Source organism: Schistocerca cancellata, chromosome 8 (assembly GCF_023864275.1).
Source record: "Schistocerca cancellata isolate TAMUIC-IGC-003103 chromosome 8, iqSchCanc2.1, whole genome shotgun sequence".
Taxonomy (NCBI): domain Eukaryota; kingdom Metazoa; phylum Arthropoda; class Insecta; order Orthoptera; family Acrididae; genus Schistocerca; species Schistocerca cancellata.
In genome coordinates, this window is record NC_064633.1 from 356,375,409 (window position 1) to 356,388,206 (window position 12,798).

A 12,798-nucleotide genomic window follows, 5' to 3' on the forward strand; every position below is an offset into this window, starting at 1 on the left:
AACTGACATCGATTCTTTCTGTTAAAGAGACGTGTAGCTATCAAATTAAATCTATATATCGGAGTGCAGGAAAACCACACGTACTTCTCCCGCAATTGATAACAAGAAGATGTATAAAACGGTGTGCAGTTGTCCGTAGTTACTAAGATCGTCGCGTGATGAACAATTTAGCAAAAATAATTTTTGACACACTCATATGAACGATATTAATTATGAGAATAGATAGTTCGTGGACATGTTTTAGAAACAGATTGGAGAAATAATAGCATAATTTTGTTTTAATTCAACACAACTGCTTGGCCATTGCAATATTTTTGCAAAGTAAGGCAATGCTCTGTGTACAGTCTGCCTTCGTGTTCAGCCGGTAGCTAAAGCAGAACAACATTGTGTGTGTGTGTGTGTCTGGGTTGGTGTCTTTTTGTATGTTTGCCCGATTGTTTTTGCGAAGTTCTGTGTTGTTTGCATTCAGAACAGAGTGTATAAAGCGCCTAGGCGTGTTTACGTTGCGCGCAGTGGTCTACGCGTTTACTTGTTTTCATACTGAGAACACGCTGTACGCAGCGTTTGTTGATCTTTGCTACGGCTGCTTACATTTCACATCGGCATTTGGCAGCCATCGCAAACCTACGTCTTGAACAGTCAGTAAATATTTCATCGCCATGATAAAGTTAGCATCTCCAGATTACTAGCAAAGTTCTCGACAGGCTTTACCCAGATGCCTCAAGAGTATAAATAACTTTACACATTAGATAAAAACGCACTATTAAAGTACCGTTGTCCTTTATCACTAGGCTATTAGATTTCGCTTTGAATCAAACTTTCCACGAACAACAGCTACATTGAAAGCCACTTCCTGAACTGAAATACATTCGAAAATATTATTTAACTATTAAATAGAGTTAGTACGAATAATAAAATGTAATCAAGGTCAAGGGTATATTTGTCAACAGCATCTTATATTCGTGTGGGGCGGTTAATAAACTTATCAATGTTCACTAACTGCACAAACTATGTTTGTAAGTTTTCTTCAAATTCTTCGCATACCCGCGCTTTGCGTGTATTCTGTGAATTTTTCTTCCCATTGCATATCATAGCACCAGAGAAATGTGAACAACATCTTCTTCGGATACAAATGGTTCACATCCCTTTGGTATCGTCTGAATCATGATCTCTGGTACACACTTCATGACAAATAATCGTACTTCGCGTGAAACTTTGTTCGAGCATACATTTGCATGTCTGTGAGGGTCCGTGTTTCAGAAAACGCCTACTTGGGAACGATAGATAAGCAGGTGACTATTTCGTACCATTATGATTGCGTAGCAAGGAATCAGGCCGGTGTTTCAACCAGTTTTAGAATCAATTAATGGAATGTGCACTAGAGGCTGTCATAAGCAGTTTCCGGCATTATCTACTGTTTTTGTTTTTGTGAGATATGAGTTCTGTATATTTAACGGGTGCATAATATTTTATAGTTATTTAGAAGATATCGTTGATTCTGGAGTTATTTAATTTTGTGCTGAATAGAATACTACGTACTTTTTAAACTAGTGTTACATGACATATGGCCGGTTAAGCTGTACTTTGCCAGTCGCACACCATCTAGTACATTCAAATAGAAGAACGTCTTCTGTTATGGAACAAGTGATATTTACAAATGAACTGCGTTTTATCTTAATTCTTTTACTTGTATTGAAAGTGGAAATTTGTCTTGATTTTCTATAGTTTATATCTTAAAATCTGTTCAAATTGTAACTAGTTTTTGATCATATTTCTGTTTAATTTTATTTTATTTACTTATTACTGGAGTGTAGTACAGTAATTTTGTAACAGGCAGACTACAAAACAAAGTATGGAAAGATTTTCCCGACTGCAACAGTTTCAAACTACAAGAACATTTTGTTCCTAGGTAAGGACCTGTGATATTATTTGATTTCAGACATTTTGCATGTGAGAAAAGGACAGCCATCGACCTGTAGTTTGTAATGATACTAAGCATGACAACGCGAGAGTAAAGAAACGAAATCTGTTTATAACGTGCGCCTATACCAAGACGCGCGGCCAGCGTTTAAAAGGTACTTTTAAACACTATGACTCGCTGGGCGCAGATATTTAAAATCATTGCCGCAGCGCTTGATAGCAAGAAGCTGCGAAATAGAAGAAAGAACAATTTATCATTTGTTAGGAAAATTCTAGAGTCTTTATAGTTAGTTGTACTTCTGGTCGCCGATATGTTAACATGTATTTCATTACCTGTGATGTTTGGTCGCCGACTTGTTAGGACGTGTTGTGTAGCACCGCTACAAGCTATATTTCATTTAGTGTGAAAAACCACGTTATCACTAAGAAAAAAAAAACGCTGTTGTAAACCATGTGACGATAAAAAAAATTCTTACGCGCACGCCAGGACATTTAATTTTTACAAAATATCACACATACAAAAGCAGCGATTGTTGGACTGCTCCATGTATGAGAAAAACATAAAAATGTAAGTTTTGTATTCATTGTAAATTTGTTAATGTTTATAGTTTAACGCCTTTGTTCTTTAAGAATATATTGATGCTTCACTGTACAGAAAATCTATGCTTATTCTTTTCTTTAAATTAACCACAAATAATGTTTATGTTTAAATGAACTTTGTTACACGTTCGCTCTTTATCGCGGTGTCTCGATTGTATTTGGCAGACCATTAATGTGTTCAATTTTCGATCTGACACTTTTTTTTTTTTTTACAAAATTTCACTGTTTTGCATTCATTTCCAATTTTTTTTATTATTCAAATAGGTCCCTTAGGTAATTTCATTGAAGAGTCTGATTGCGTGAAAGCAATCCGGGTTAAGAGGTCATTTGAGAAACTATTTACGCGCAATCAATCTCTACGTCTCCTGAACACAATCGAGAACCGACGCATCGGCGATCATTCATAAATTTTTCTCTCTTTCCAAGTCGTACCAAAAAACGGCCAAGGAGAACTGCCGTGAGTACGCAATCTAGTGTTAAAGGTTGCATTCTTTATCTTGTCGGTAAACATTGCCATAAATTATCATCATCAATGTTATATTTGGTTAAATGTGAAAAGCAAAAACCTTTTAACGCTAGATGTGGCGCCCGAACAGGGACCCGACTAAAAAACTAATTTGTTCTTTTTATTTTCATGCTACCATATGGAGAAAATTGAAAGCCAAAACCAGTGATAAAAAAAGGGATGCATATGCAGAAAATCGCAGTAAGAATCCACAACAGCAATAAATAGCAGCGCGCAAGACAACTAATGTGAGTACGATTTTTCATTACGTTTGAAGCTTTGCGTACTGAGCATTCAGTCGGCTCGTGACATTCACTCTCTACGCTTTTTTCCTTTTCCTCAAGCAATTTAATTTCCCAATTTCTGTTTCCTTTTGCTATTAGATCCGCCTCTACCTCATCATTTCGCTTACAATAGTTAGAAATAGTTAGCAAGAATATCCATTGTTGTGCATTTTATTGAATTACAATAGCCGCTATCTGTGCCTGTTTCAGTGCGCTATAAGTGTTTTTCATTTATTTTATCACTCCCGTTGCCATATTGGCATTTTCGTGTGTCAGAGTTTCAATTGTTTACAACGCGCAAGCAATTTCTGAGAAATCAGGACGCGAAATCCTTGGCGCACCTGACAAGTGAAAATCATAATTAAAAAAAAATTATCTTTTCTAGCTCGTGCAGTGTAACTACTTTAAATTTACAATGGCTGATGAGCAACCAAGGCAACTTAGACCGCGCGCGGGTGTAAACAAACCTGAATCTCGTAGAGAGGGAACAACAGACGACGAAGCGACACGTGAGCTGTCGGCGCCACAGACCGCGTCGCAGTCACGTGAATGCTCGCTGTCAGATATACTAAAATTGTTTGCTGATATGAAAACCAGTTTTGAAGCAAACATGGCACAGCTTACAAACCAAAGTGACAATATTGAAGCGCAAATCAGTCAGCTAGCAAATTAAGTGACAGCAGGTTCAACAGTTTAGAATCAAGGATAGAGGACACTCAAGTGCGAATGAACAATATAAATTCTCTTATTACCGACATCCAAGCACAAATCGAAAATTCGAATGACACCATGGAGGAAAAAATTAAAGCCATTACCACTGCTTACGCAAGCGAGCTAAACGCAAGCGTACACGCAAAAATTGATAGTGTTCTTTCGATGGTGGAATCCGCCGAGACCAATATTGGTAGCAAGTTCACAGACATGCAGGCCCAAATAGAAGTGTGTAAATCAACTGCGAGTGACTCTTTGAAACATAACAGTGATGTTTCAAAGAGAGTAAGCCAATTGACAGAAGGTGTCAACCACGTTGGCGAGCGAGTTGAAGACCTTGCTCAACAAATATCCGATGTCAATATTGACAAAAAGATCGCAGATGTCAACACCGGCATAAGCAATATACTTAATAAGAAATTTGAAGAGTGGATGCAATCCAAAGAACAGTACATTGTCAGCAAGGTACACGCTGAACTAAAGGGTACGGTTAAATCTGCTACAGCAGAAATCTTAACCGCTTCCGGTACTTCTGGTGACACTTTAACCAGTGAATTAGGTGAAATCAGACGATCATTTAGCCACGATCTTTCGGAATGGAAACGTCAGCTAAGCAATGATATAGATCAACTGAAACGACAAGTTACGGAATTGCAAGGTGACAATAAAAGTGAGTATTCGCTGCCGCCAGAACACGATATTCGTCAATATCCCGAGTGTCAGGTACAATTCTCACTAACAGTAAATAATACGCGTGACGAAACTTCCACGTCACGTAGTCATGCCGATCAACTAACACTCGTTGAACTAATGCGAGACGAGAGTGTGCTAAAACACAGAGTTTTTCAGCCTTTAATACCTGAAAAACGAAATATACATCCCATGGTATTTCTAAAATCATGGAACGACAGGCAGCGGATACAGTTCATCTTAGGCTATGTACACGGTGAAGGATCAATTTGGGGTACAGAAGTAATAGATAAATATCACACCTATGCAGATTTTGAAAAGCATTTTTTGAATAAATTCTGGAGTTCAGGTATACAACAAAGACTCCGAAAGGAGGTTTACAACGCCGAACCTTTCAACACCAAAGGAGGAGGTTTGAGACGTTATTTTGAAAAATATCTACGTAAAATTCAGTATTGGGACACGCCCATTTCAACCAAAGATGTAATTATGATCTTAAAGTCAAAACTTCCTGTGTCAATAAGAGAAAAACTAGTTAATGTGAGTGAAGAAGACCTAGAAACCTTTCTTTCTGTTCTTGTCAATTTGGATATGATGTATGAGGATGTGCGTGCGAGCGCGTGGAATAATTATAATAATGGACCGCCCGCTCCGCAGCAGCACATAATAAATTGCGTCAATGGAATGTCGTACCAACATAACACGGGACAACCAAACGCTCAGCCTTACGGCAATCATAACAGTTTCGACCGCCGTAATGGAAAACAATATAACAAATATCCACACCAGAATAGATACAATCCGATTTATCAAAACACACAGCAACAATACGGTAATTCACCGATAAATCACAACGGTAATTACCAGTACCAGAACAACAAGACGAATAATGGAAATCGTCACAAGGGAAAGAAATGGAACAATTGTAACAGACCACAACAGTACAGTCAGCCGAGTCACTTCACTCCCTCTCACCAAATGAATTTTGCACAGCCGAAAAATACGACATTTTCCCACCAACCCAACCAACAGTTCAGGAACAATAGTCAGGACAATTCGTCGCATGCTTTTCCTGACACCGCCGGTCATAATAACCAAGGAAATCCGACCATTTTCTACACACAGGCAAACCAAGAACCAAACGCGATGTCAAATAACACGCAATCAAGAGATGCTTAAGTCGTATGGGATACGAACGCAAATTTTTCACCTGGTATGTCGAAAACTACTAGTCAAGTAAAAATAACTGACATTTCAGCTCCACCCCAGTCGGAAAACCATTAGCAGCTTCTTTAGGCCTCCACGGGGAAGCTGCGGACCAAATTACAACACCCTGAAGTAACATTAGACGACAAGTTAAGACAAGCTCTCATATCTTTAACCACTCATGCCAACCTAAGAGAAAAGGCGCATGACAAACACATTAGCAAAGTCTTATCGTATCGTATAAATGAACGAGTGCTATTAAACACCCACTTCAAACCATCTTTGATTCATCATAAGAATCGCAAGTGGCAGCACTTGCATGAAGGACCATATATTAAGAAAGCCGCACATTGGTTGCTATCTATTAGCTGACCCTGTATCTGGACGAATAAAAGGATTGTTTCATCACGCAGACTTGAAGAAATGCCGAGTCAACCATTGAAAATATCTGTTACACTTTAAGTTGTCATACTATGTGTGAAGTACCAACGTAAGTAAGAGTAATACACAGGACTAACACCGTGTTGACCTGCCACAACAAGATAAGTAATTTATATGAGCGCCTTAAGTAAAACACATTTATTGTAGGAGAGCAAGATTTGCCTTAAATGTAAGTTAGTTTTAAGTTAATTGAGCCATGAACGGCCACAGCCGAAAGAGCTGACAAACAAATATTATAGTAGGGACGTGCTAAGTGCCACCTGCTACCACTAGTTTTAAGTATAGCAAAGCTCTCTCCTCTTGAATGAAATAAATTAAAATGATCATTCAGACCAGAATGATTGCTCGTAGGTATAAAAAAAATATTTATTAAGGTCGCTTACTCTAATGAGGTAAATGTTATGTTATGCATAAGGAGTGTGTGACAACAAATTTTATGAGACCACCTATGAAACGCAGCAGGCAAAAAGCAGCAGCTTAGCACATAAGAATCAAGTAAGTCAATAACGATCCAGGTAGCAGGAAAGAAGGGCGCAACTCAATTATTTTATTATAATACGGAGAAAATCGTATACGCTCATAACAATTTTACGGCACAGTGCAGCTGAAATACTTACAAAGATCATTTATAAATAAACTAATTTAGTACTACAAATATCTATTTCAGGTCCTCGAGATAGGACGATTTTTTTTTTTTTAGAAAACCAATTTTACGATACATGGAACAGAAGATAGTTAACAGACACAGTTCACTGCTAATGCATGGTTTAAGTAATTTTAGATATGCATAGAAAATTCTTTAGAGAGCTGGATCAGACGACACTGAAACTACTGTATTGATTTAATTATACTATTTGTCATGAAAAACTAAGGTGATAATAATTTATGTTAAGCTCATCATATCATACGTCATTAACACTTTGCCTTCAAATCTCTTCACTCCATAAAAGTCTTTTGTGTTTTCCTCTAACCAGTATCCTTACCATCCTACCTTATCCAGTAGAGAAATGAATTTTACGAGCTGGTTGCATGATTGATACATACAGGCTATACGAATGGATAGTCATGACACATTGGTTGTCGACGGGATATGCTTATTCTCCGCAAATTGCGAGTTCAATTAAGATTTGTTATGTGCAATTGCACGACAGGGAACACCAGTTTCCCAATTTCCCAAAGGTAGTTTGAACACGAACTGTTCATCACGAAAACGAATCCACATTGACTATGTCTTCAAACTAACGACATAATAGAGAGAAATTAAAAGAGCTGAACTTGAGAAAAGAGTAACTATTGTAAAAAGAAAAGAATAACAAGATTTCGAACAAAGTGTAAACCTAAAGTGCCTTAGAAGCACAAACTACGAACAAGAGACACGCTTTTCGTCAGGCCTTGTAGTCACACAGACTAAATATTTCCTTGTAAATAATTTTAAGTCATGCTATGTATAGTAGATGTTAACTGTACTTTGTAGTAACAATGCAGTCAGTAATAAATGGACACGTAAATGCTGCTGCGTGTGAACCGACTATAGACAAGTAATTAATGGACACGTATAAATGTGGTGCGTGTAAACCTTAACATGACGACCAAATAAATGTGAACACGAATTAGTAATAACGTGTGAACTGAAAACTCCAAGGACACGTGTGAAATACCGCGTGTGAAGTAATGTTATAAGTACTTGTACCACGAAACCACGATGTAGAAAGCCGAAGAGTGAAAGTGAATAAGTATTGTACTTACCACAAACGGTACTGTACGTCTTTCTACGGACACATTCTTTGAAACAGCTGCGGGAGTCGCCGCATCTGGCTGCTTCCGTAATCCAGAGTCGATGAAAAACTGTGTAAAAACTCACACCACAGCTAGTAGACACCAAACGCTCTGCTTCTCGCAGAATACTGCTGCTAGTGTTGTGGAACTGTCAAGTTATTATCACGTGATTGTGACCAACGGACGTAACAATGTGTACGCTGTGCGCTCAACAATCAATTTTTCTTTGCACAACGAGCGCGGATGCCAAATGTGTTTGAAATGCATTCAAAATAAAATATGATAAAGCAATGAATTAAGCACTCATGTACCTTGTGAAATTATAAAGACACTAATTGTAAGAGTCTTACGCTCGATTTTGACAATTGCTACCGAATTTATTGACCAGGCCGAGTAATGACGAAAACGTGTCGAACCAAATAAAACTAGGAAAATAGATAAATATGGGAACTAAGCATTCCTAAGAGAATGAGACCTTATGTACATAAACAATTGTTATCCTTACCTAATCCAATTTTCTTTTAGACTAAGTTATTAGTAAGTAAGCACATTCTAACACAGATTTTTTTCTGTATTTTTCATGTACGAAAACATAAATGGAAGCACGGACCCGTGTCAAGTGAAATAGAGACCGCCACCATACGGCTCAACATGTTGCAGAACCAGTCTTCCAGTTCCTGACCCACGACGTATTTCCAACGCAACATCACACCCCGACAACTACTCCAACTTCCACAGTGCACGAGATGCCCTACTTTTCCTCCATTGTAAAAGTGTAATCAATTTCCCCACTCAAGTGCAGTGCTATCATTTATACCCGAAGTTCTACCACTCCCAGTGCAACTCATACCTACCCAAGTGTAGTGAAACACTTTTTTTTTTCTTTCAGGTCATGAAAGCCACAAATAAGTAAAGTGCTACGTATTTACTGCAAGAAATCTTCGACGAAAAAACGACAAAAATATTCCTGTAATATGTCATTGTAAAACAAGAATGTCAATTTTTTGTAACATATTTTTTCCACGAGTGCACACAGCACCCAGACTTCCTGCGAAGTCAAGTAATTTATTTCTTTGTTATTTTTTAATGTTTATTATGCCATGTATAATGTATGTACGTATGTGTATCTTTATCTTAATTTCACTATCTTTTACCGAAAAATGAGCATTTGTTATCCTTGTACAATACATTAGAAAGAGCACAGTTCAATTGTCATGTAGTTACCCTATGGACAAATTACTATCAATTTCAGTCGTACGAATATACTTACCTGATACTCTGTATGTTAACCACTTTGCCTGATGTAGTGTGTAAAAACTATTGTAAAGAATTTTTGCAAGTAGTACTAACTTGTTTAACGAAAGCAATAATATCACGACTACGCGTGAGTCGCGATGATCCTATGTGATATTATTGGATTTCAGACATTTTGCATATGAGAAAAGGACAGCCATCGACCTGTAGTTCGTAATGATACTAAGCATGACAGCGCGAGAGTAAAGAAACGAAATCTGTTTATAACGTGCGCCTATACCAAGACGTGCGGCCAGCGTTTAAAAGGTACTTTTAAACACTATGACTCGCTGGGCGCAGATATTTAAAATCATTGCCGCAGCACTTGATAGCAAGAAGCTGCGAAACAGAAGAAAGAACAATTTATCATTTGTTAGAGTCTTTATAGTTAGTTGTACTTCTGGTCGCCGATATGTTAACATGTACTTCATTACGTGTGATGTTTGGTCGCCGACTTGTTAAGACGTGTTGTGTAGCACCACTGCAAGTTATATTTCATTTAGTGTGAAAAACCACGTTATCACTAAGAAAAAAAAACGCTGTTTTAAACCTTGTGACGATAAAAAAATACTTACGCGCACGCCAGGACATTTAATTTTTACAAAATATCACACATACGAAAGCAGCGATTGTTGGACTGCTCCATGTATGAGAAAAACATAAAAATGTAAGTTTTGTATTCATTGTAAATTTGTTAATGTTTATTGTTTAACGCCTTTGTTCTTTAAGAATATATTGATGCTTCACTGTACAGAAAATCTATGCTTATTCTTTTCTTTAAATTAACCACAAATAATGTTTATGTTTAAATGAACTTTGTTACACGTTCGCTCTTTATCTCGGTGTCTCGATTGTATTTGGAAGATCATTAATGTGTTCAATTTCCGATCTGACAACTTTTTTTTTTACAAAATTTCACTGTTTTGCATTCATTTCCAATTTTTTTATTATTATTCAAATAGGTCCCTTAGGTAATTTCATTGAAGAGTCTGATTGCGTGAAAGCAATCCGGGTTAAGAGGTCATTTGAGAAACTATTTACGCGCAATCAATCTCTACGTCTCCTGAACACAATCGAGAACCGACGCATCGGCGATCATTCATAAATTTTTCTCTCTTTCCAAGTTGTACCAAAAAACGGCCAAGGAGAACTGCCGTGAGTACGCAATCTAGTGTTAAAGGTTGCATTCTTTATCTTGTCGGTAAACATTGCCATAAATTATCATCATCAATGTTATATTTGGTTAAATGTGAAAAGCAAAAAGCTTTTAACGCTAGAGACCATGTTGTACCTGTTTCGTTTTGGAAAAGCATTACCTTTACGGAATCCCTATCATCATCACCACCATCATTTTCAACATGAGAGATTGACATTTTTGTCTGTGTCATCTCCTTCAAAATCGGTCAAGCCATCCCTTCATTGGTCTTCCTAAAGATATTTTGCCTCTTGATTTATGTTTTGTGGATTTAATGATTCTTGTATCTGGCATAGATATACTTGTTCATGCATCTTCACTGATATTGTTGTATTCCGTAAATTATGTTTTCTGATCATTTAGTTCGGTTCGGATGTGATCATTTCTCTTTTTATCCACCACTGTTTATGCAACCACATACCTAAAAAAATTCATTTCACATGCTTCTATTCACTTTCCATTTTTCTTTTTAATAGACTATTTTTTGCATCCATAGGGCAGTGCTGGTATGGCCATAACTTTATAGAACTTTTGTAATAAAACGGAACACTTACAGCCGTCCTTTCCATATTATTAATTATATGGCTACCAGTTTCGGTGCTTCAGTACACCATTTTCAGGCCTTAACTGACGCTGAGGGGGTTAACTCCAATCGTAACACTGTTTCATCAAGTGGCCAACATCTATGAACTGGTTTTCGCAGACTACCTGTTATAACGATGTTGTTTCTCCAGCATCAACTACGAAAGTTGATTGGAGTTAATCCATTCAGGTGGTCAGTTAAGGCCCGGAAATTGAGCACAGAAGCACCGTAACTGGTAACCATATAATAAATAATATGGAAAGGACGGCTGTAAGTGTTCCGTTCTATTACATTAGTGACCGGCCGAACTCTCTCAAACCTCCAATCTGAAGGACTGACATACAAAAGCTAATGGAGCTTTAGTAGAGTATTTCTGTGGACTGTCTTTTCCAGTATTTTGCGTAAAGTTTCACAGAAATAGTTAAATAGGTCTGACTTATTTAGCATGTCATCGTTTATCCTGAATGTGATGCTATATCGTAAATATTTCAGTGTATTAGCATGATTTATGGTCTGCTTGATAATTTCAATCATAACTCACATGGGCTGGTGTCCTAAGAATGCCACTGATTTTGTCTTTGTGGTGGAGATGTTTAGATTTCATTCTCTGGCTGTTTTAGTTAAATTAGAGACGGCTTCTTGTAATTCATTTCCATTCTGACTAACACCTACTTGGTTGCCAGCAAAAAGTAGTGTACTAACTTCCATATCGTTAATTTTAAAATGTTTTATTGTCTGTGACCATGTGCAGGTTACGTCATTGATATACATATTAAAAAGAGTGGGTGGGAGAGGACACCCTCGTGTAATTCCTTGGTTTATTTCGGCGATAATACGTGTGTTACCAACTCTGTTTATTTATATTTTGCTATTCCTATATAAACCCTGTACAGTTCTTATAAGATGAGATGGAGTACCTCTGTTTCTTAAAATTCACCGCAGTTAGGTTCGATTTACTTTAGCAAACGCCTTTTCCTGGTCAATGAAGGCAAAAAAGTGGGTAAACTGAATTCACTGTATTTTTTTCTGTTTGTTGTGTCACGGTGAAGACACAGATGGAGCATGATCTGGCTTTTCGAAAACCATGTTTAAGGAGTGGTGAGTAGTTTCTGTAAATTCAGAAAAAGACTGCAGCAGAGAACAAGTGAATAGTATTGTCTAAAAATGTATCAAGAAAATGTACTGAACTTCTACTACAGGACTAGTCAGAGGCGAAAGAGTGAAAACTGATACAAGCTACACACTCTCGCCTGTTAATTATGTATAAACGTATTCTGACAAAGCTGTATTCACGGTTCATGTATTACCACCACATGAACTATGCAATTACAAGGCTACACATTATACACTTTTGCAGTGTTGTCATTTTCTGGAAGAGATACGTGTGACATGTCTATTGCTGCATGCTTATGGACAATGAAAGGTTCATAGTTTGTTCATTTACATTTGAACCACGTAATTTTAACAGAATATTTACAACAATAGAAACATACAATTTTGTGGATGGCTATTTTATCTATTATATCCAAGGTTTTGGTTAGTATTGAACTGATACTGTAAGTTAATAAAATTAAACAATGTGTAGCTATGAAGT